The sequence below is a fragment of the Microplitis mediator genome, chromosome 9 (assembly GCF_029852145.1).
Source record: "Microplitis mediator isolate UGA2020A chromosome 9, iyMicMedi2.1, whole genome shotgun sequence".
Lineage (NCBI taxonomy): Eukaryota > Metazoa > Arthropoda > Insecta > Hymenoptera > Braconidae > Microplitis > Microplitis mediator.
The window spans coordinates 3,568,308-3,595,635 of record NC_079977.1 but is presented as its reverse complement, the minus strand read 5'-3'; the positions used below and the strand labels follow the sequence as shown (position 1 = coordinate 3,595,635).

The window sequence follows — 27,328 nt, the reverse complement described above, 5'->3', positions numbered from 1 at the left end:
ATAACTAAAACCAGAGGAACGTATATATAATCATGTATATATTGCGCAAAGTTGATCGTATCCTGTCACTTTATTGCTGAATTTGCATACAATTACATAGCATATAATCGGCAGTTTAAAATCGAGTCGTTAGCAGCTTTTAGATCGTTACCGACAGGCTAAATCATACGTTGGGCAAAGATCGATTGAAGGATACAAAATTAACTTGAGCTATTTCGCAAGTCTCTCATTAAAAAATAAAAAATATGAGTATACTTATACGATAAAGTAAGCGGATAAAAATTTAAATTTATGAAAATACATAAAATATTAATGATTTTTACCGACAAGTGTGAACATATTAATTTGTATAATTAATTATCAAGTTATGACAATTATTAAAGCTTAAGAAATTTCAATAAAAATAGTCTATCGTAACATATTGCCGGTAGTGTCGGTTCAGAATGTTGTACTCAAACCTCTTATCGACTTGAAGCAGACCGGCGGCCTGACAGGAAGAGACCAGAATTGTGCGGAATCGTGTGCTCACTCTCCCGCCACATTTTCTATCGCACTCCATTTCTCTTTCTCTCGTAGTTTTGATCTTTTTCTCTTATTCAGTTGCCCGCTGTATGGCATTGCAGGCAGATTTACGAGGACCGCTCGGATAGCGAATGATAAACGCAAGCTGAGATAGCTTTATTTATTCGTTTGATATACTCACATACACACACAACTGCACTCATTCTCGCTCGTTTCCCTATCACTTTTTTATACGTGTTCTCGTTGATATTTCCACCCTCTTCTGACAGTACAGATGACTGTCACAGGACTGTCATAAGCTTGTCACCCTGTCCGTATATTCCAGCTTTCAAGATTAATATTAAGTGTTACTTGTTTATGTGAAAAATATGTTATTAAATTTTTGTACGCAAGGATTTGTTTGCGTACGTGGATCTTCGTAGTATAAATTTTGATGCTTCAACATTTCAAATTGGAGAGAAATTTAGATACAAAGCAACCCAAGAAATTTTTCTAGAGACACCCCCCCCCCTATGCGCTGCCATCGAAACGAAACTAATAACTTTCCATTTTTTGAAAATTTTCAATTTTGAAACTTGAACTGCAACAATTGAACTTAAACCAATAACTGCATCTTTTAGTCATTCATAATTTTTATAGCGGGAAATTAAAAAGACTTTGGAACTTGAATTGTATTTATCATCCCCTATAATCTCGACAAATTCACTTATTGCTTCTCTACTGAATATGTTTATCACGTTACCAAGCTCGACGCCGCATAATCTTACACCATCAGATCCGTGTCTGCATCCCACATCAGTTAGTGTATAGCATAGCATAGTATAGTAAACTGTTGTGTAGGACTCCAGGACGTGCGAGAGGAGTTACTAACGTACATACTTTATTTACGAGACATTCAGAAGACGATATTTATGGAATTGTATGTGAATGATCAGGTAGAAACAAGAAAGATGAGTGGGCGTATCTCACCACATGTTGAATAAAATAATAGTTTATTTATTTAGCAGTGTGCTATTTTAGATGACATTTATTAACCAACATTAATTCTGATTATTAATTAATAGAGACAATTACAAATAACTGATACAGCTTCATAAAAAACTTAAATTATTTACAAAAGATTTTTCTCAAAATGCGAATCATATTCCAATACTATATACTGATAAAATGTTTCCGTCGAATCCGCTATTTCTAAGCTATCCTTTTCCGCCGAGCTAAGCGCAGAAGAGGGAACTTGTGTACACTGAAAAAAAAAAGTGAGGTTATCGTAACCATCTAAAGTATTGCTAGTGGTAGATAGTTATCATAACAATATGTATCGTTAAATTGGCAATACTATAGAAATAGTTAATATAGCAATCCAAATGGTTAACAGAGCGATCCGGTTTCCCATCTATATAGATGGTTGATTCAACAAACGAATGCATGGGTATGTTAGAATTAATATTTAGATTAATTTTAGAGAAAAGTTGTACAGTACAACGTCACTGTATTTAGTATACCTATACATGTATACATGTTTGTATAGTATACAGTTCATTGTAAAGTCCTGTATTCAGTATACCTGGTAATGTTACCTTCCACTACCCCTTGACCCTTAATGAAGTAGTGGGAGTATACTGAGTACTGAGAGTACTGGATGTAACTAATAATTTTTCTGTTATAGTTAGTCGAGCTGAAATTATTCACCATCAAGTGTCGATTGTCCAGATTTAGAGTCATTTGTTGCAAATAATTTAACATTATATTTCTGTCAATTTAACCTCGTTTGATATTGTTTGTTTAGTTTAAATTCAGTGTGTAGCTAATTTGATAATAAATTAATATACTTATTTTTCTTTTGTATCAATAAACAATAATTAAACAATACCTGAGTAGTTATTTCTAACAGGGTAATATAGCAATCTAACCTTTACGATTTTTTTTTACCTTCGACGGTTACTATAACTTAATAGTATTGCTCTTACAGTTTTTTTCCTTTAGTATAACACTAATCATAAGTTACCTATTTTGAGCTTAGCATGGCTCAAAAATATTATGATAAATATTGTTGCCCAGTTCATGTTATAATACATACGTATAAATTCTTTCCATTATAGTCAGTTAAATTTATCTGAATTCGTTCACTTTTTTGAACTATAACTTGTGTGAAATTCTGTAAAAAATTGGGACTTACTGGTTTCTGCTAAAATTCTATTGAGGCCGTGATTCTATTCTAAAAACGAATTAATGTAAATCACTTGACAATCACTATTTGGCAGTGAATAGTCACTTATTGCCAGTGAAAGCATACCTCTATTTGCATTAGTAACATACTTTTCACTAGTAAACAGTGAATAGTTATTTTTTTCACTAGTTCAAATTGAAAAGAGCAGCCAAGATCACCGTCTAAGAAATTCTGTAGAAAATCTCTATGTATATAGTATAATATATAATATATATATAGATAGTCTTTCAGACTGTGCATAGCCACAACCGACAAAATTATCGGTCAGCATACCACGTAACATCATTAAATAACCAACGCTAATCCCTCAGCTATCTGTTGCTTTGTTTAGTAGTACGTACAACGAAAGCTAATATTCCACATGTATATTCATGTACATGTATTTATATACATATGTGCAAATGTGTTCTCTCTGGTGTCGATAGAAACTTTCAACGAAATGCATGTATATTTCAGGGCGCAACTTCTGTCCGCATAATTGTTCCACGGTGACTAATAATTAACCGCCATTAAAACGATTAGATCCCAAGTTATTTCTGGGTTAAGGCATACTGTACATTATACTTACACATGATTATAAATTGTTAATATGTAATCATTTTAAAACCATGTGCTAACAAAAACAAAAAAATAAACCTTTCTCTATAATTGTTTATGTTTTTAACACACGAGTGATTTAAAATTTTGAAGCTTCGTTAAATTTCAAAAGATTGATTGATTGGTTTTTTATTTATGCCAAGGCACAGGCCAAATGGCAATTACAAAATACATGTTAATTACATAACAATAATGTAAAGGAAGGTGTAGTACATAATAAACTGATTCAAAAAAATCGACTATTTTTTTTTCTTCATTATATCGAAAATATTGTTGGAAATTACGAAAAAAAACTACTGTGATTGACGATAAATTTTCTATTTTTTTAATTTTTTGACTCAACCATCAACTTTATCCGAAAATTTTAGAGGACATTTTTTGTAGAGCATTTTATTTCCTACAACTTATCTCAGAGAAAATTTTCGATATTTCACTTAAGTCATATGTTATTACAAATGTTATTACAAATGTTATTACAAATGTTATTACAAATGTAAAAATTTATCGTCAATCTAATTTTAGCTTCGAATTACTTTTGAAGAAATAAAAATATCGAAAAATTATACGAGACCTTTTTTGTAAAGCGTCAAATTTCCCATAAGAATATGTCTTGAACATTCAAAAGTATTGGTCCCACCGAGAGCTACAAAATTCCAAAGCTTAAAAAATAAATTTCCCCATGTTATTTAAACGGGCAATAGAAAATCGCGATGCGGTAGTTGTTTCTATTAATATTAAGAGCTCAAACTTTCACACTATTTTTTTTACGTCATTTCTAACAATATTTTCGATATAATGAAGAAAAAAAAAATTAGTCGATTTTTTTGAATCAGTCTAATACATAATACACTATTTTGGTTTAGTTTAAAAACAAATCTAAGATTTTATATACGTAGGTAATCTGATTCTACTAGCAACTCAAATTAATACACACAAGTTTTAAATTACAAACTTTGAGAATTATTTTCAACTTTTGACAAAGAAAATCTCTCTACAGGTCTAAGTTTAGAAAATAGTCAAAAACTCTGTTCTTGAACACATCGATACTACTCGAATTTATTATTTCACTAGGTAACCTCCCACATGCGTATCATAGTTACTAAAAATGAACGTTCTAAGTAGGTTGTTGCAAAGTGGGGTAGCTTAAAGGAAGTATGTTTTTGGGTTGCTAAACTAAAAGACATACTTTTGAGAAGAGGGAAAACTAAATTTCGAAAACAAGACAAAATCACTTAAAGTGCCGGAAATAGTTACTTGAGATAACTTCAAAACACAAACTCTAAGACAGGTCTCTGATGTTTTATTCGTTTAAACGTGAATAAGTTGTTAACGAATAAGAAAATAAAGATAGAGGAACTAGAAAATTTACTGGTACTATATATAATAAGGGTGTTAATATATAAGAAAATAAATAAGTGTAAGAGAACTAGACAGTGAGATAGAAGCCAGAGATTCCCGTGGGGCGTCTCTGACAAGAGGGATGAAACGACGACGTCGAGGCGGCACGAGGTCGACACTAAGTGCCGGATTACGTCACCTCGCGAGTCGTGCTTGTCGCCTTGATCAACTCTATGCACTACAGTATTTAAGTATAGAGCTGAAGATATATAGAGATATGTATGTTTAAAGTCATATAATGTAAGAGAGTGTACATGCGACCAATGACAGCCTCTGCTGGCTCCTTGTCTCATCTGGTTTCTCGGACACCCGCGGCGTTGACGGCCGGAAAAAAAGACAAAATTACATCTCTGTTTTTCTTAGAGACCTACAGTTTGAAAAGAAGGACAGATATGAAGAAAAGAATATACACGCTTCTTTTTACACTACATAATTGTGGGGTGTGACTGCTGATGGCAGTTCTTAAAAGAGATTTTTCAAAGATAGGCTCCAACTGAGTTCGGAGAGTTTGGGACAAAAAATGTATTGGTAGATAATCTCATGTAGTTTCTGTCACAATAAATTTGATGGAAATCTCGTAATAAGGCAAACGAGAAATATATTTCAAGATTTTAAAAAGAAAGATATATCGTGGTTTTTTTTTGGAAAAAATTGAATAGATATTGTTTGTCCTTTTGAAACTAAACACTGATAAATGAAAAACAAAAAATGTATGTTATTTATACTAAAAGTATCGACTTCGTAAAAATTAGTCGAAATGATTAAGGCCTTAGGGAGTTAAGCAAAAGTACAAGTTTGAAATAACTGTAGTTAATTTTGAAAAATTTGAGTTTTAATATCTCGAAATTACTGCAAGAGAAAATAATAACAATTGAGAGCTCAATGTGCTGAAGAATGTACACGCAGTAATATTCCATAAGATCAAAATCAGCGAGAAGTTTTTAGGCCTGCAGGTTAACCGTTTTTCAAATTTTCGTTTTAGCATAAACTGGAAATTCATGTTGTGGAAAAACATTTATAAAAGAAGCTGCAATAAGAATCAAATCGATCGGATAATTTGACCGAGTTATAGTTGCAGCAATTTTGAAAATGTATTTTTGAGAACCGAGGATCGTCTGCTCTCCGGACCGCTGTAGCTCAAAAAAACTATTTGAGACATGCACTCGAAATTTTAGTATGCTATTTCTTAAGGGGGATAGCCACTGTGAAATTTAAAAAAAAAAATTTTTTTTTTTATTAAATCAAAGTGTATATGTTCAAAAATATGTATTTTAAGTTTTATATGAAAATTCCGAATATTTTTCAAGTTATAGTCATTTTTGTGGCAACGCGTCAACTGACCGCTGCATCGACTAAAAACTTTAAACGCGTTTTTCTCGAAACTACTTTTTTTGAACTGGTGGCATCTGTAATTTGCATAAATAAGAACCGATTCGCAACTTTTTTTTTTTTGCCGTATTCGCCTATTCAGTAGCTAAAGTTGCACGTAGGGGATTTTGAAAATTTTGATTTTTAAGATTTTTTAGGGCTGTTTGAATCCAAAAAAATGAGAAAAAATAACGAAAAAATTGTTAATATGTCGCCATTTTTTTTCAAATCCAAATTTTCAAAATCCCCTACATGCACCGATAGCCACATGCATACAAATTACAACGCCGTTTGGTTTTTTTGTTTCTGATAATCCGTTTTTGAGTTAGAGATGACACCGTGGTGGGGAAAATTTTTTTGTTGCTCCACAAAAATGCTTATAACTTAGTAACAACATGATATTTTTTAATGAAAATTTAGGAGAATTATCTTCAATGTATACTTTAGTAAACAAAAAAACCCGATCCCCAAATTCCTTTATTATTCCAGTCAAAAAAATTCCCGAAAATCACCTATTTTTTCGATCCTCACAGTGGCTATCCCCCTTAAGCTATCGACTATCGAAATATGCAAAAAAATTAATGTTTTCAAAATTTTACACTAGCGCCCCCTTGAGAAGGCGTTTTAATACTTTTGCAACTCATTTTGTTTTAAAAATACATGTATAAAAAAAAATTCATATAAATATCCGTTTGAACGATTTTTGACATTTCAAACAAGATCACTATTTACATTAATATATATGCATACATATATACCTCAAAAATCTCATTACAACAAAGTATAAATTTATGACAAAACTGAAGTCATCTACCGCCGTATTTAATATCTCATGAATTTCGGTTAGCACCATTACTACAAGACCCGAGTTGAATTTATAAGACACACCGTAAACATGCAATTTGATGGGCTGTTAAAAATACAAAATTGTCTTTTAAAATTAATTGACATTAAACGTCTCCCGGTGAATAATATAAATATGTATGTATGTATATATAAACACATACAAAAAAGCTGTTGTTGCTCAAGTAAAATGAGATCATAACAAAATGAGTCAAAATAAAATTTAACGCTGCTGCCGTATATCCCGAACTAAAAGAGAGACAAGACATGAAAGTGTGTATATTTGTTTGTTGGAGCCTCTTGACACATATGCACAAGAGTAAGACAACAACATGCCCAACTATAAAGAAATAAAAAAGATAAAGCGTAAAGAAGACGAAGAAGAAGAGGCAAAGATGAGGAAGAGAAAACGTTTGGAATATAAGCGTGTGACATCAAAGGAAACCGCGAGTGAGTGACGGAAGCCAGCTGGCGGAAGACGTTCTCCAAGACTACATTCTGATGTTCTCAAAAACCTTCTCAAGACGCTAGTACATACAGAAGTCCAGACGTAACCAAACCATTTTCTATGCTGACATTTCAGAAATTGGTTTCACGCCCCATCGCGTCGGTCATGCCGCGTTACCGCCTTCTGTGTGCATATACAACGAACAAACGTCGCACACGATTATTCTTGAAAGATGAACAGAATGTTAAAAAATTAGACGGCTGTCAATTTACGTCAATATTACAAATAAACAATATAAATATTCATTTTTAATTTTAGTAAAAAATGAATAATCATGTGATCATGAATATGCGCGAAGTATTAATTCAATAGTTATTTTTAATATCACAGAAGATTTTTTTACTTAACCCGTAACAAGCATCTCGACTGTGCAATTTTAATAGCACATTGCTGAAAATAGCTGAACTATAGTGTAAAATTGAATAATGAATTTTATTACTGGAAATTTTATTTCTCGGAATATATTTTTATATAATTATTCGACTGTATGCTTTATAAGCTTCTATAAATTTTATATAGTCTTTCTAATATTTTTTTTATTCATCGACTATTTTCGCTGACTATATTATTATATAATACGCGCTGAAAAAAAAATGCTAACTATAACCATCTTGCAATAGGGAATGATCAAATTGCAATCATGCTTTTATGTTAACTATTCGTTTCTCGTATAGTAATAGTTATCATCTAGATAGTAATATTTCTTACGTCTGAGAAATTTTTGATTTTGTCGTCTTAGATAGTAATGATTATCATCGCGAATAAGAATGGTTACTACACTCAGAAAATTAAATGATAAGAATTATCATCTAGTGATGGTAAAATTTTTACTATCAATCCGATAGTAGTGAATATTATCTAGATGATTGTATAAATTATCTGGATCGTAATAATATTAATTATAATCCCTGATAGTAACTGTTATCATCCTGATGGTAATTTTTACCATCCTGATATTATTATCTCTATTTAAAAAAATTAAAACACTAACTATCTTTGCATTTAAAAACTTTCGAATCATTCTAGATGATTGGAATTGAAAATTTAGGATAATAGACACAAAATTACTTAATTTTCTGAGTGTATCTAGATAAGAATGTTTATCATCTCTGATAGGAAAAGTTAACATAAAAGAATGAGAATCATTAAAATGTAAGGATGGAAATAGTTACTTCGTTAAGATGGCAAGTATTACCATTTTTTTTCAGCGTGTACGAATCTTAATTTTATTTAATAAGTCGACTGAACCCGGGTCGAAAAATTTGATCTTTTTTAAATCAAATAAAAATATTAAGTTATCTTAATTCAGATTTACTTTTTCTAGGCATTATTCCTTATTTAGACTTTTTTCAGACTTTGTTTCTGTTTTTAATGATTTTTCGAAAGATTTTGGTCGCCTCTAGATCAAAATCACACTTTTTCACCATACCACCACCAAAAGTTTTCCTACATTCCTGCCCTATTTAGAGGGAGGAAAGTCGTTCTTGTCTTTTGCAAGAAAACAAATGATTAAAAGCGCATGCGCCATTCTTTCCACAATCAGAGGAAAAATTTAAGCCTCCAGGTGTAAGTCTGTTCAAAATTTATACACGCAATTATATACGCGGGTTGGAATCTACTTTCTTCCCTTGGTGTGTAATATACTATTTTCTCATAATATTTTGGCTTCTTTTATTTTTGCACCCCGAAATCAAAATTTGTCAGTCTGCTATTTTTCCTGTTTATGATCCTTTTTAGATAAACAACATTTAAAATTTTTCAAATACAGTTTAGTAAGACTTAAATCAGATCAAATTTTTCGACCCGGGTAGAATTTATTTTAAAAATTGTTACATACTTGAGAAATTTCGTCAGTTATATTTTATTTATTTATTTAATACATTTATTAGCCCTAAAACTTACGTCCCCTAAGGGACATAATCCAAAAAGTATACATATGTTGATTGTAGATGAATTTCGTTGGCAATTTAAATAAAAAAAAGTCTCATGATGTGTTCGTAGCCCAAAAGCTATTCAAAACTCCGTTCCTCACGCTTTACTCGTAGATGATGTTTAGGATTAAAACACTCGACGACGCACAAAACACACAAAGTATAGTACTTTTACATAGCTAAAAGAAACATGAGCGTTGTTATATGACTATGCTTAAGAGCCACGAGATACATAATGCAGAAGGCATTGTATTATGCGAGAGCCCGCACCCTTTTGAATACATACAATAAGTCCTACCGATGCCTTTCTATTGTTGTCTCTCGAAATATACTCTTGGGACTGTGCCACCTCGTTTACCAGGCTGTACTCTTCGTCGCCTTTCTTATATAATTCTTCCTCAGGGCGTTACACATCAGCATAAAACTTTGAATTTCTTCGCGCCCATTGCAAGACATTTCCTATGAGGTCGATTACTTTTTCCACAAAAAGTTTTTAAGCTTTTTTGGTTCCTTATATATATTTATATAACAAAAACATGACTCAAACCGTAATAATGTAAGTGTACAAACTGTTTCTACGAGTGAATATTCAAATTTTCTATAATTTGGATACAGTCGACTGTTCAAAAATTTATGGACGCGTTCTTTACTTAGTTTTAGAAGCTGGTATTTTTGAAACTTAGGTATAAATAAATGGTGATACGTCAATCTTTAGAATGACGGGTCAGTGACATAAGCCGATGACGGGTATATAGAGATGAGGGTCGACCCTATGCTGTATAATATACCAGTCTCTTTTGAAAGGTATATAATATTCTGCCACTTAACGCATACTATTCTATCACAGTAGTGTATTAGTCTCTACTGAACTCGACAAGTGTCCCATAGAGAGTTGTAATCCTACCTTAAATACCATTTGTTTGCTCGTTGTTATATTGTACTCTGAAGGCGGCTAATCATCTGATGCCATTGTCGGCGTTAAGTCTTTTCTTGTCACAGAGAGCCGGAAAATTTCGCCCTTGCTGTCAGATGAGATCTTTTATTTGAAGCATATGGGATTCATAGCTTTGTTAATGCAGTTTAAATAATGGAAAATGTTAAGTATTCTATTAATCGATGTCTGTCATCTTAAATATTAATTTACATAACTAAACAATAAAATTTTAATATTTAATTGTTTGTAGAAGTAGCTCGCGAAAAAATTCATATAATAGACCGGGCCAAAAAAATTGACTATTTTTTTTTTCTTAGCTATATCGAGAATATTATTCAGAATGACAAAAAAAAAAATTTCATGAGAGTTTGAGCCCTTAATATTAATTTGAAGAGGTCTATCATCACTATTTTTAATTTTAATTAATAATTTGATGTTTTACGTCAGAACTGCTAAAACATTGGAGTAAAAAAAATTCATTTCCACTTATTCTTATGTAAAATTAAGTTCCCTACAAAAAAGGTCTGATTGAAAATTTTCGTCAGACAAGCCGTTTTCGATTAATTAAGCTTAATAAATTGATATATTTTTTCGATTTAACATTTTTACTTTTGAATTTTGTAACTGACGAATTAATAAATATCTAATAAAGATCATGACAGATTTTTGAAGGAAATTTAATGCTCTACAAAAAAGGTCTCTTAACATTTTTTGCTAAATTCACTCCTTCGAAAGTTATTCAAGGTTGAATTCGAGTCAAGATGATTTCAATAGCGTGAATAACTTTCGAAGGAGTGAATTTAGCAAAAAATGTTATGAGACCTTTTTTGTAGAGCATTAAATTTCCTTCAAAAATCTGTCATGATCTTTATTAGATATTAATTAATTCGTCAGTTACAAAATTCAAAAGTAAAAATGTTAAATCGAAAAAATATATGACTTTATTAAGCTTAATTAATCGGAAACGGCTTGTCTGACGAAAATTTTCAATCAGACCTTTTTTGTAGGGAATTTAATTTTACATAAGAATAAGTGGAAATGAATTTTTTTTACTCCAATGTTTTAGCAGTTCTGACGTAAAACATCAAATTATGAATCAAAATTAAAATAGCGATGATAGACCTCTTAAAATTAATATTAAGGGCTCAAACTTTCATGAAATTTTTTTTTGTCATTTTGAATAATATTTTCGATATAGCTATAAAAAAAAAAGTAGTCAATTTTTTGGCCCAGTCTAATATATAAGTCATATATAATTGCTTGAGTTTAATTTTTCTAATTGTAATTCTTAGTTGTTTTAATAAAGCAAACTTTTAATAAATTAATGGCTAACAATAATACATAAATATTATGTACCGCATTAGATTTATAATAAATCAATAAAAATCACAAATACAGATCATTAATTGTCATATCTGACCGTAGAATCAAACGAGCTGCAAAAATGATTTTTGATTTAGAAGAGGTAGTTAGCCATAAAATATATAAGACATGATATATTATTTTCTATATAATAATTTCTCTAACAAACCAAATCATTAAATATAACGGGTTATATTTAAAAATGAAAAATGTAAGGCGGTGAACCTTGATAATTAAACTGACACGAATGAGGATAATAAATTTAAGCAGGACTCTCAAAACGAGTCTTGTAACTCTATCGAGGTAATTACCGTGACCACACCTCAGCTACACCGCTGTCAGTTGAAAGAATTCACGGCTTTTACACTTTAACTTTTCACATATACGTCGGAAATAAACAACAACATGGAAAAATAATCAAGCTAAAGTAACACTTGTTTACGTTCAGGCATTAAAGTACACAGATAGACACTTTACAATATTTTCTCAGTTGTATTCTGTCAGTATGTACGTCTTAGTTGTTGTATACTACGTCTCGCTGGTTAAGTTGTGTGAACGTTTGCCGAGAAACAAATAATTAACGGTGCACAACGTAACATGTCTATTCAATGCAAACAACTAGATTTAATAGCTATAGCGATGAAAGATAAATCTTTCTGCTGCAATCATACAAGTGTTAGGTGATTAGCAATTTTCTAGGTGATTTGATGTGTGGGTTAACAAACTTAAAAGTTCATGTCATATTTATAAACGTGTTGGTTACACCACATTTGCTGCTGATGCACAGAAAAAAAATTATCGACTGAAAATAGATATTCTTGATTCAAGAAAATTTTTTTGAAAACTGCAATTTTATCGGATAAAGTAGAAATCTCTTCTGGCCAAGACGAATTTTCTTAGCTCAAGATAACTGTTTTTCAGTGTGTAAAGAAAATCATCAATTCAAAAAATCTTATATAAAAAAGTCATACATTGATACTGTATATTAGACTGATTCAAAAAAATCGACTAATTTTTTTTTTCTTCATTATATCGAATATATTGTTGGAAATGACGAAAAAAAAATACCTTGAAAGTTTGAGCGCTTAATATTGATATTAACAACTGCCACATCGCAATTTTCTATTTCCCGTTTAAATACCATGGGAGAATTTATTTTTTAAGCTTTGGAATTTTGTAGCTCACGGTGGGACCAATACTTTTGAATGTTCAAGACTTATTCTTATGGGAAATTTGACGCTCTACAAAAAAGGTCTCTTATAATTTTTCGATATTTTTATTTCTTCAAAAGTAATTCGAAGTTAAAATTAGACTGACGATAAATTTTTACATTTTTTAAATTTTTTGACGCAACCATCAACTTTATCCGAAAATTTTAGAGGACATTTTTTGTAGAGCATTTTATTTACTACAACTTATCTCAGAGAAAATTTTCGATATTTCTTATAAGTCGTAAGTTATTCGCAATTAACTGAAAATTTAATATAATTAATTTTGAGCAACAAAATTTAGATTATTAAGAAAATCTAAATCAGTCTACTGTATATAGAGCTTTCTGAGAAAATTTTTTCAAAATTAAAATCTGGTTACTCGCAGTACGAAATTTTTAAGGTTATTTTTGACGAAAAATTTTTTCCGCATATAATTTTGTATATATTGTTATATATTTGGGATATATAGCCCATTATTTTTGAAATTTACAATACGAGCAGCAAAAACTCGAAATATGTTGTAGTCCACTAATTTTCCAATTACTTTTCAAGATCGTTATATATACAACATATTATTTCATACGTATACATATATGAAAAAATATGTATGGCATTGCTGGAATTTTAAATGATCATACAACCTTTTTAATAGTTTTCATTACTATTTTCTATGGTAATCTATTTTTTCCAACCAAATATATTCTTGCATTTTTTCTGTCGTTATATTCTCGCGTCAGTACTTACATAAAACTATGGTAAATCTTTACTAAACAAAAAAAAACCATAAAGTTAAGGCAAAGTAGCATCTTATATGCGCATAAGTGCAAGACAGTCCAGCAATTGTGCACGATGGCCGTGGTGGCCGATCACGCTGCTGAATATACGTAGCTCAGTATCTAGAGAGTATATAACCGGTTTCGAAGTCAAAATGGCCGCCGTGGTCGCTATATAACATACACATACATATATACACCAGTGAAAAGGTAAAGAAGGGCAAAGTGAAACAAGAAGAAGCATAGCATAGCAGTGAAACGAAACAACCAAGTAGACAGCAAGCAGCCAGGGTGGGCACGGAACGATCATAACTCAGGTGGCCGTGGACAAGCAGCGCTTGTTCCATGCATTTGAAACACAGAGAACACACACGTTTGCCGACATTGCGCGGCACGACAAGCTATCCTAGTGTATAGTCTGTAGTTTAGTCTTCTTCTTGGTTATGTACCTTCGTGGACACACGCGGCCTTACTTCTCGCCATCATTACCAATACTATCGCTAACAACACCATCAACACTTAGCTACACTCATGTTCAATACACACATGTGTCACCTGAGCATAGCCGCTCTATAACCTTTTTTCAACGACCAACCATTGCACGAGGTGGCGTACCAATACACGGACTAAGACTAAGAAGCTCATGTCCAAAGAGATATTTTCTGCCATTTTGTTTAGCTAAGCAACAGATACACCGAGTGTTTCATCGAATTAGCGAACCCGTTCTCTTAAAACCGCCATTTGAAATCTAAATTAAGTCTTTTAATAATTTTGTCGACAGCCATTAATCATGAGCCAGAAATGACGTTAATTGATGTATGTTGGCACGCCTACTTCACAACGTTGTTTATCATTGTATCGAGCATGGCGAAACAGTAAGCCCGTATGAAATACGGGTTATTAAAATATACAAGACTGATTTAAGAGAATGGAGAAAATCATTTGAGTTATAGTTTATTCATGTAATAAAATTTCGAGGGTTCTTTGATATAATCTCGTGTCTATACTACGTTTTATAAGTGATACGAGGTTGTGTTAAAGTATCACATTCATAAATATTCTAATTGTCTTTAAGCTTTGAGAAGTGACAAGAATGCCTAGAAGAAATAAAGTAGTTTAATAATAAACGACAAGATATTATTTATTGGCTAAGTATTCTCCGTCTTTTTTAGTATGAGTAATACTCTAGGTCTCGAAAGCCGGTGCCAGTTTGTTATTTATAAAAGTAATGTAAAAGAATATGAATAAATCATCCCGTCGAAATTTAACTTCGCTTTAAGTACTCAATATACCTATTTTAGTACTTGACATTCTTAAGTGGACCTAAATAAGTATTTTTCATACTTCATACTCTTAGTAGCTCTTATGGATTCTAAAAAATCATAATTTAACATCTCTTTAAGACCTATTAATTCTCATTTGGTAGGATAAATTCTTAAATTTTTGACTAAAACCTAAGTGTTCTACGTATGGCCAATTCTCAACTCCTACATTAGTCCTTTAAGGGGGATAGCCACTGTGAGGATCGAAAAAATAGGTGATTTTCGGGAATTTTTTTGACTGGAATAATAAAGGAATTTGGGGATCGGGTTTTTTTGTTTTCTAAAGTATACATTGAAGATAATTCTCCTGAATTTTCATTAAAAAATATCATGTTGTTACAAAGTTATAAGCATTTTTTGGAGCAACAAAAAAATTTCCCCCACCACGGTGCCATCTCTAACTCAAAAACGGATTATCAGAAACAAAAAAACCAAACGGCGTTGTAATTTGTATGCATGTGGTTATCGTTGCACATAGGGGATTTTGAAATTTTGGATTTGAAAAAAAATGGCGACATATTAAAAATTTTTTCGTTATTTTTTCTCATTTTTTTGGATTCAAACAGCCTTAAAAAATCTTAAAAATCAAAATTTTCAAAATCCCCTACGTGCAACTATAGCTACTGAATAGACGAATATGGCAAGAAAAAAGTTGCGAATCGGTTCATATTTATGCAAATTACAGATGCCACCAGTTCAAAAAAAGTAGTTTCGAGAAAAATGCGTTTAAAGTTTTTAGTCGATGCAACGGTCAGTTGACGCGATGTCACAAAAATGACTATAACTTGAAAAATATTTGGAATTTTCATATAAAACTTTAGATACATATTTTTGAACATATACACTTTGATTTAATAAAAAAAAAAAAAATCTTTTTTTTTTAAATTTCACAGTGGCTATCCCCCTTAAGTTCTAATTTACCATTTTCTTTAATTTAAAATTTTTTGGTGAACCTATCGAAGCCCTGTTAGCACTCTATACACTCAATAACTTATAACGATTCTATATCAGAAAAATATCATCTTACTTTTTAAATTTAAATTGATAGGTTCAAATAAATATGTTAAAACTGTAGGTCTACTAGGTCCTAATAAATAGCGTAGAATTCATAGGCCTAAATGAACTTTTACAGTATGTTTAGGCTCTGATAAGTATTAATAATTTCAAATTTTGACGCCTATATAACCACTAAACGTCATTTTCTCCCGTAACTAACATTTATAGGATTTATATAGATGTTTTTCTATACAAATTAAGTACTCAGTGTCCTTTTCTTTCTCGATCCTAGAATTTCTAGGCTCTACCAAGGCTTCGAATTTTGACGGGATATCACTAAAAATATGAAATTGATACTGCGGTCATGAGGTTAAGTTATAGTTTATTATTATTACCTTCTATACTAAATAGTTATACAGATGATAAGAGCAAAAAACAACGGTCTATTGATCTGCGGATAACACATGCCATTAGACAGGATGACAGTACTATTTGAACAAAAACAGTGGCTTCGATTTTGTAAACGAGCACCTACACTGATTTATAGTCTACGGGCCATTAATAGATTGTTGTAACGGCGTTAAGATAGAGAAACGGATATGGATGTGGGCGGGGAGACAACGACTAGTAATATTTTACCGCGCAGTGGCTTTATGACCGCGGGTTACGAGCCAGCAAGAGCCATAACGTCCCGTATCTTCCGCGCATTTCACTCTTGTAATTTTTCTTCTCTCTCACTCATATTCACTATCACAAATTCATTTTCCCCTCTCACCCTTGGCATTTTGTTATTTCATCTCTCTCTCTTCTATATAACCTCATATTCTTATCCAAGATTTCTTTTTTCTCATCGTGGGGCTGCTAGTATGAATAGCTCGCGAAACCTATTACACTGCGTTTGGGGAAACTCACGAGTGCCAATTTCTACATGGCAATATCGGTCCATAAACTTAAAATTTAATATACGACAGTCTGCTATAAATGTACATTACTCAAATATGCCAACAACGTCATACCATGCTCGTTATTATATTGATATATTTTATCAATTTTTACTAGCAAAAAGTTACAATCATTTTTTATTTATTATGCAAATCAAAAATTTAAAAAAATTCGTGATAAAAAATATTATTAAACCGATTATTGTTAATATTTAATTTTAATATGATTCCCTGATTAAACAACTGAATTCGATCGAATTAAACAGAATTAAATTTTTAATTCTATTTAATGCAGATAAATTCTGTTAATTCGGTACCTAACTTAAAAATGAATCATGTCTAATTCGGCAGGAAAACCAGAATTTGTCGGAATTAAAACGAATTTAAATAATTCTATTCGGTTTAATTCTGATTAATTCGAAAATAATTCTTCAATTTCTGGTTCTGAATCCGAATTAAACTGAATTAAAACGAATTTGAAATCTTTAAAATCGGTTTTATTCTGTTTAATTCAAATTCAAATTTTCAATTCAGTTGAATTCTGTTTTGCAGAATTTGACAGAATATAACAGAATTAAAATTTTTAATTCGGTCGAATTCAGTTGTTTAATCAGGGTTATAAATAAACTCTCTCTTCAATTTTTTTCATTAATTTTCTTAAATTCATTAACTCACAGCTTCCGGACTATACTTAATTTACATAAATAAATTGGTTTTGAAAACCGAAGACTGTGATCCACGCGGTTAATATAATTTCCTCCAATAATATCCAGAAAATTCTAATTTTGATGGTGGCATCAATTGGCTCAGTCAAATATATGTTAACACCATTAAGAAAACTAAATTAAAGCCTTCTAAAATTATTTATAACCCGGATTCAAAATAATCTCATCAATATCTCTTGATTCAAATAAGCTTTATCGAATAAAATTTTAATAAACGTCATTCAAAGTGTCCTTTTGACGTAATAACTCGGCAAAAGTCCCAGATGACAGCTACAACAATGGCGGCTTAATTTCATTATATCATAACCTAAGTATTCAGCACAACAGTGACACAAGATTGAGTGTAATGTCATTATATATGTGAAAAGAAACGTGAAGGAAAAGTGGGGCTATATAGTTTCACTGATAATATTGCCATCCCATACGACCTCTGCACGCCTCCCTTCGTACCCCATAGAACACATTCGCTTATGCCCAACACATAAAGACATTTATATGAACATACATAGAAATACGCATATAAATGCACCAGTATATGTATACGTATATGCCAAAGCGTCTACATTCCGGTTGGACATAGTACGAGCATAGACTCGGATGTGGCTATAAATTAAGTTTTATGAGAGAGATAAAATGCGCGTTATTATCTAAACGGCGACGGCGTCGCGGGGTTCGTCGTTGTCGTCGTCGTTGTATCTCCCGCGCCCATTCTGCGGCCATGTTATATTCCGCTCCGTAAGGAATTCTCTCCCCCTTACATTAGAGAGTAGAAAAGTATAGGTATTATATATTGGTTGGTTCAACGCTCTTTACCGACACACTATACACCCATTTATTCTATATACCACAATATATACTCACACAAATATATATGTATGTATATATGTAATAAATAAGCTTTTGGCATTTTTATTTTATCTGTATTAATGACGTTAGAGCAAGTTTTACTTGATAGCTAAACTGCTACGGCTCATTAAAGTTTAGCTACCGGGTAATAACTTGGCTGAACGATCGAGAAAACGGCCGGTATGTCTGATGGCCGTGCTAACAATCTTCATTTTATACATTTTAGGATATACCCTTGATACGTATCTACATGAATTATAATTTCACCATGAATTTAATCGCAGTGGTAAGCTAATAATAAGTTATGGTGTTGTTATTATTGTTTGTAAAAGTTAACGGGTAAATAATGTTGATAAATGTATGGTTTATTGCAATAATAAAAAAAGTAATATAATAATAAATATGTATAAATAATAAAATATAATATAGCTTTGAATCTTTCATAAGGAACACTAATCTATGCGTCGAATCGATCGATCGATCGTTTAGCCGCGCTGTGCATGGCATTTACTTGTGTTCGTATCTCATCCTCGTTGATGCTTATTATCTATTCTACGATCCTGTAAAAAATGCTAATGAATTCTCAGTCACAACTATAAACTTATTGGCTCCTATATAATTATGCAAATTACGATATTCTGGCTTGTACTCTTGACTACATCTACCGTCGTAACTTGTATGGATTGGATATGTATATGTATATATATACAAGTATATAAATTTATAATATGGTAGTGTGTATAGATGGTTACATTGAAATATCTTAATACATCAACCTACGCGGCAACATGTTAAACGTCGATCATAAACGTTAATAGGCACGTTTATAAATTATTCTGTAGTCGGGTGACAGCTATGACGGTCGACTGATGATTCCCGAGATAAACTGATGCTTTCACTTCGACAAATGTCCGTATCGACAACTGCGATGAAAGTTAACTCTGGTATAAATTTAATATGCTGTATGGAAATAAAAATAGAAGAAATATGTTTTTATTTGTTGTATAGTAATATAGATACTCATATAGTTATAAATTAACTGGATAAAACCATAATATATAGATGTATTTTTTTTATAATTTTCACTTTTTTAAATTCTATAAGGCTTTGGCGCCCATTACTTTTTACCTCTTGTGATCATTAAATTTAAATTTAAATTTTTTTATTTAGATTTCTTTTTTTTTTACCAACAAACCGAAAATTTTTAAAGCTTCAATTTTTCGTTCTATTTTTATAACTAAAAACAATATATTGAAATTGAACAACGATCATTTTTAATCCATTAATATCAAAATTATAAACTACTGCTATAAAGTTAATTTTTTACTTAAAAAATGATTCCGATCCTGACAAGAATTTGTCATATGTTTTAGGAGACAAAATGGCTGATTGTTGACACTCATCTGGCAGGTGACTGTTGTGTTGGAGCTAGTTTTAGTAAGTAATTCAAGATCTGTTATATTTTGACTAAATCAGTAGACTAGTATGGGAACGACAAAACAAGCACTAGATTTTGACATGGTTGATACGTGATATATCTAGGTATATGTTATTACTTTTATTTGTATTGTTTCCACAGACGCCTGAAGAAGGAATAATAAATTCTGAAACGTTGCGCTAAATAGTAATTAAATATCAACTTATTTATGATCCTAAGTCCTCGGAGTACGGTTTGGAATTAATTTTTTACTTTTGATACCTACCTTCTATGCTCCGCTTATGAAAAAGTTGTTATTAAAAATATTCATCATGGATGCCTATTGCCCTTATTAGCCGAAACATGACCAACCATCTCCATAGCAACCGTTTCCATGACAACATTTCCCATAGCAACCGTTGCCATGACAACATTTCCCATAGCAACCGTTGCCATGAAGACTATAAACGGTGATATAACACCAATTTTTTCTGGACAAATTGTAATAATATGATAAGATTATTCCTTTAGAACCGGAAAACAATTTTTGAAAAGATATGTTCTCATAAAGTTGAATTGGTTAGAATCATAATATTTGAATAGAATGCTGGGAAAATATATACTTCTGAAATAAGTAATTATATATTTCAAAAATTAACCTTGGAATCGATCATTTTTAGTCTCTATAATAACATAAAATAGTATTATTACAATTTATATGTTTACGAATGTTTTTATAAATGTGGTTGGGATTCCAGAAGGATATAACAGGATTCTCAACCAGATCATGTCCATTGCAGCCGCTTCTGCGCGGTCCCAGTAACTCAATCGGTATCTTTCCGACACACCGGCGATAACTGTAAACAGGATCATTACTTTTGCCAAAGCGATACCGAAGCCCATGTTATCTGTGAGTCGAGACCGCGAGAGCGTACATACTGTAAGCTATAAATTTGTCCAACCAAGCGGCAATTTCATTCTATCTTTTTCTCTTTCAGTCCTATCTCACTCCTCTCTAACTCTCATACCTCCCACATTTGTACATATATATACATACCGTGATAGAAGCATGAGTATCGATATGGCTATAGTCACAAATTTTTTAGTACCACGTTCGAGCGTGGGTAACATTTTCAATAGCCCAACGGCTCGTCAACCCGAGAAATTTATACACGCAGCTGTGGAAAAATGCCATGGTCTGAATATCGTCCTGTGTTGAACTATGAATAATGAAAAAATCAAATAAAGATTATTTTCAGGAAAATCTGTGTTGGCATGTATGCAAAAACATAAAATGAATAAAGATATGTGCAAATATTTTTTTCAAATGTCTACTAAATAATATATTCAATTTTAAATTAAGATAATATCTATGAAATAAACTGAAGAGGTAACGCGAGTACTCAAGTACTCAGAAAAATCTCAGGTTAAATAATAAATACACGCATTTTTTTAGTTCAAATTATTTTATTCAAACAAAAATTGATCAATTCCTTCCCCTATCCAAAATTTCCCATAGAAACCACTCGAATGGGTCAAAACCCACATGGAAACTAATAGACTTCTATTGGTTTCTATGCAATTTTTGACCCGTTGGAGTAGATCCTATGGGAACTTTTGGATGTCCCACCAGTTTTGAATTTAACCCCAGACTGGTGACCTAATGAAACCTCCTAATGACTCTGATTATTCCAAAGGGATGTACGGGAATATTCTTTAGGGTGCGCATTTCCAACCGTTTTGATTGATAATCAGTACACTTTCACGTTAACGTAACAAAGAAGTGCCACCTCTGCTCAACAAAAAAAGTGATGTAAGCTCCCGAGTCAAAATTTAGAGCCCATTTTGAACCTTCTAAAGTCGGATCTATTTCGGACTTGGAGGCTCAAAATAGAGTCTATTTCCATGTTAAATTAGATCCGATTTTGGTCCCTGAAGTGCTACAAAATTTCTGTTTTCAGCACTTTAGAGTTCAATATAGAATCTGATGAAAATTAAAAATAGGTCCTATTTTGAACCTCTGAGCCCTATGTTGTTGTGATAATAATAATATTAATCGAAATTTATTACGGAACTAATATTGCCGGACTTGAAGGTTCAAAATCGAAGCTTAGAGACTCCGGGGCTCTCAATCAGATCTATTTCGGGATAAAGAGGTCTATATAGGCTCTAAATTTCGACTCGGGGCTATGCGACGTTCATAAGATTACTTTAGAATTTCTTAAAAATTAAGTTTCTGCATCATTACTTATTTACTTAACAGAAACTTAAGTTTACATGACAGATACAGAACTGTCTGTCTCATAGGATACAAGTGTTTTAAAACCGCTTTTATCCTAAAAGTCATTAGCATGCTAATAACAAAGTCCATTTAATAAAATAATCTAAATACATTACCGTCAGCATCAAAAGGATTAAGAAAATACTCTCAAATGCAATTAATCCAGATAATGGATGTCAAAGTTTGAGCTGGGATTATACAAGACACGATTACGACGTGACATTTTAGTGACATAAGTAAAGACGTAGACGAGAGTGACAGCATTGCGACCTCAAGTAAAGTGATGCACAGCGATGCAAAGCCTGTTTTACCTGTCGACACTTTTTAACATCTATGAGTTTGTCAGCAGCGCAATAAGCTTATGCTTCCAAACGTATTTTCACCAAGGAAATTCAATAAGATTACGATCTTTATCATTTGACGCCAACTAGACATCAGACATTTCGCAACATGAGAAATAGGAGTCTTTTGTTGAATTTTTTGCGGCACACCCTGACACACGATACAACAGACAATTCTCAATTCTCTTTTTCTTTATCTTCACTACTAGATAATAGGCAACAAAAAAAAAGATATAACTAGATACATAGTGGGACATAACTCATGAATTGTACCAAAGAGGGACTTTTCAGAAAGAGCAAAATGTAAAGAATTGAACTGATGTTACGTTTGATGTTCATACGCCTGCTATTTTATTTAGGACGAAGGCATACTACGACAATATAAAAGGACAGCTGTTAATGTAAGAAAGTCGAAGGGACTGTTTTCTACAGACATCAAGGATATATCAGGAGAGACGGATGTCTCATTAACTGACCGCACAGAAGTATCCTGTCGTCTTTTTCATATTGTGTTTTTTTTTTTTTATACAATTTGTAAACTGGTACTTTGTAAACTAAGTATACACTAAACAGCTCTTACTTCCTGTATCCACATATAAATATACTATATAAATGTAATGCCTTCCAGGTGCACACACCACAGGACTCTGTGTCAGCGTGACAGTTTGCACTTCGCCCGCCCACGCTTACGCCTACTATTCTTTTCAGCTATTCACTTGAACAAAACAAATGATTAATGGCTGAACACTGGATCTATACAATAGAAGATTTAAGGGAAGAAATATTACGTATGGTAATAATTATGATAATTATAAGGAGGGTAGTAAAGACAGTAATCAGTAGTCATTTGATGACTGTAATTTAAGATTCTCAATTAAATTGGGAAATAACATTTTTATAGCCGTATGTGGCGCATATATTATTTATTTTAATAAATTGCTTTGAGAAACCTATAGTTGTGCAATGGTATTGGCTAACAGTTGTTTATTGTAATAATATATAATAAAAATAAATTCTAATGAATTATTAATAAAAATAACGTTACTTTGTACTCATTAAATTTGTTATTAATCAAAATATATGCTCAATACTTGTATATGGGGCATTCCACGCGAAATCGACCACATTTGAACCCGACCCATTTAGATTTGGCTGAAAATTTTTCTCTTTTTCTACCCCACCAATAACGTTTCTCATAATTTTTCAAATTTTTTCACCCAACCAAAAAAAAGTTATAAATTTTTGACAAAAATGGCTTTTTTTTATTGTAAATAGCTATAACTTTTTCAAAATTTGACTAATTGGGACGTTTCTTTTTCAAAATTTTTGTTTTTAAATGTGCTTTTCGAAAAAAAATACAAAAAAATTTATTGCAACCTATCTTCATTGTTTTTTTGTAGATTTTTGGAAAAAATCAAAAATTTTTCGATGTTTACCATTTTTGATTTTTTCCAATTGGAAAAAAAAATATAAATCGAAAGAACATCACTTTAAAAAAATTTGAGAATTTGTAGAAAATATCAAAGTTTTATATAAAAAAAAAAAAATCAAAAATGGTAAACATTAAAAAACAAAAATTTTGAAAAAAAAAACGTCCCTATCAGTTAAATTTTGAAAAATTTATAGCTATTTACAATAAAAAAAGCCATTTTTTTCAAAAATTTATAACTTTTTTTTGGTTGGGTGAAAAAATTTGAAAAAATTATGAGAAACATTTTTGGTGGGGTAGAAAAAGAGAAAAAATTTTCAGCCAAATCTAAAGGGGTCGGGTTCAAAAGTGGTCGATTTGGCGTGGAATGCCCCATATATATTAAGGTCTGTGTTCAAAATTTTGTATAATATGTATTGCACACCCCAAGCACGACGCATGATGCTAGCGTGTATCTTACATCTTTAAAAAAGGAAAGCGACATCTAAAAGAAAGGCGGGAAATTCAAATAATAAAAATTAAACTAAAAGAAAAAATTAAAATTATAATGAGCGATTGAGGTGTGCATTTTTTTATTTTCCAATATTTTTTGTAAATATTATGAAAGCTTTCGTATTTAAGTATGTAGATGTGAATTTTTGAAGACAATGATAAAGTAAACACAATATATACAAAATAATATGCATAACATTAATGTATACTTTGCTAAAAGTTGTTGAAAGTTAACGCTTTTGAATTTCATCAGATCATACCGGGAAGAACAGCAAGCGAGCGAAAGATATTCATGTCAGCCATATCTTTTTACTAAGAATAAGAATAAAAAAATGACGGAGGAAAGAAAAAGAAGAGACGTGCTGTCGGATAAAGGCTGTATTTAATAAAGAGAATTTCCTTGCACGTCGGTTATCGGTGAGCAAGGCTGCGTTATCTTAACGACACCCAAGCACCCTTTAACCTTCCTGTCTCTTATAACACCCGCAGGGACCAATACACAAACGGCATATTATATATGTCTGACTATATATACATTCCTGTATATATGTGTGTGTGTGTGTGTATAAAATAAGAGTAAAAGTCAACTCCCAGTGCGGTTTAAATTTATAATTATTATCTAAGTGATAATATAAACCTTGATGAATAATCTGCAAATTACATACCTACGGCTATAAAATTGTTGACAACATATTAATTATATACATTAATATCATTGCGTCATGAATTATAAATAAATTATTATAAATTACAAATCATTAATTATAAAATAACAGACACAACAATGAAATCTTAACTACATAGACAAATTATTCTTGTTTAAAATGTTGTGATGTCATAACACAGTAAAGCCGGACCACGTTGGCCACCTTACGGAAATTGAAATAAACACATGCGAAAATTACTATGGCTACCCGGGTCATAACCTAGATTGACCATTTTTGAAAAATTTGAATCAACGAAGCCTAAATCAAGTGAAATTTGACTTTCAGCACTTAATTTTAAATCAGTGAAGCCAAAATCGAGTCAAATTTGTCGTTTTTGACTTAAATGGATACTAAGTAGGTCAAGTTAACCAAGAAAAAATCAAAAATGGATGAGAAACACATTTGGTTTTGACTTTCTTTTGGCAAACTTGACTTCCTTAGTATCCGATGAAGTCAAAAATATTTTTCTTTTGAAAATTAAAAATATTCAAAACTCGAAATTAAAAACTACTATTATATTTAAATCTAAGATAAATTTTATAATATTTTAGTCAACCTTCATAATTAATAATGCAATTTTGGGTAAAAAATTGTTCTCGTTTACTGTTATTATGTTGACCCTAATACGCCATTATATTTTTACGTCGGTATATTATTAAACGTTTGTATATATTTTTAAAAATACCTTTCTTGGAACTAACGCAGCGGGAATCTACACAGTAGGTGAGCATTGGGTACTTCTCTATATACACAACAAGATGTATAGACTGTATAAATCCCGGATATGCAGGTAGCTGAATTACCACATGATCCTCGTATGTCTATATAATACATGTGTGTTGAATTTGTGTGGATGTATATCCATATAACTGTAGCACTCGAGGATTAGCATGTAAATGAGGTACAAGTCCGACATACAATACTCACTTAATCTCGTTAGTATAGAAATATAATGGGAATATATAAAATACATTGTGAATAGAGCGGTGTCACTCAAGGTGACACTATGTGCGGGAGTGCCGTAAAAAGAGAAATCGGTATTTACGACCGCCCCGATGAGACAGTATCTTTATTTTATTTTCTTTTACACTGAAAAACACTTTTCTGTTGGATAATTTATTATACCTGTAAATAGTAAACTTAATAAAATTTATTTATATATACGTAATGACGACATTTTTATTACCTGCATTATATTTTTAATTTTACTTATATTTACATATACGAGAAAAAAATATTTCTTGGCGCAAGAAATATTTTGAATTATGAATTGAAAAAAAAAAACGAAATTTATTTCTTTCTTGTCCTAGAAAATTTTTGTTTTTAATTCGTAATACAAAATTTTTCTTGAGGTCAAAATTTTTTTACTATACTTGCACCAAAATTATAAATTTCTGCCTTGTTTAGAGGGAAGAAAGTCGTTCTTTTCTGTTATGAGAAAACAAGTGATCAAAGTCAGCGCATGCGCCATTGTTTTTATTCTGGCGGATCTGAATTACGGTAAATTGCCGAATATGCGGTAATTCATGGCATTTTTACGGTAAAAAAACGCAATTTGCTGCATTTTCACCGTAAGCATTGTATGCATCTTTATTTTTAGTCTTTACAATGCAATACTTGACTATACGGTAAAATACCGCAGCCCTGTCACAATTTTACGGCAAATTACTGTCTTTTTACCGCAAATCCACGGTAAAAACGGTATACTTTTGCGGTATAATACCGTAATTTACAGCCAAATCCGCAATTTACCGTAATTCGGATCCACTAGGGTACAAACAGAGGTAGAAATTCAAACTTTTAGATTTTGGTCTGGTGAAAAATCGTATGCACACTCCGGAAATGAGAACATCTCAATCCAAATGTTTGCCCCCTTCACCTCCGGCTCGGGTAGGCAATTACACACGGATTATAATGTCCTACTTTTCGCCCTCGATGTGTAATATACTATTTTTTATAATAATATTCTTTTTTGTGTTCATACTATTCTTTAAGTACTCAAACATTATCAATAATTAAAAAAACTTTGAATCGCGTATCGCTAATGACAGGGAATAATGAAAAATTTGTAATTACTTACGAAAATTTCAAATTTTCATGAGTTTTAAATTTTCAAATTTGAGATAGGAATCACGATTGTTCAGAAAAAAATTATAA

General features: G+C 31.6%; 1 long non-coding RNA gene across 1 annotated transcript in view; it reads left to right on the top strand.

Moving 5' to 3' along the window:
* Positions 1–27,328, top strand: part of LOC130674859 (uncharacterized) — a 163,508-nt gene that overhangs the window by 78,173 nt on the left and 58,007 nt on the right. The window contains exon 2 of the long non-coding RNA XR_008991145.1: positions 19,878–19,941. This is a non-coding gene — a long non-coding RNA (uncharacterized LOC130674859). The remainder of the gene's footprint in view (positions 1–19,877; positions 19,942–27,328) is intronic.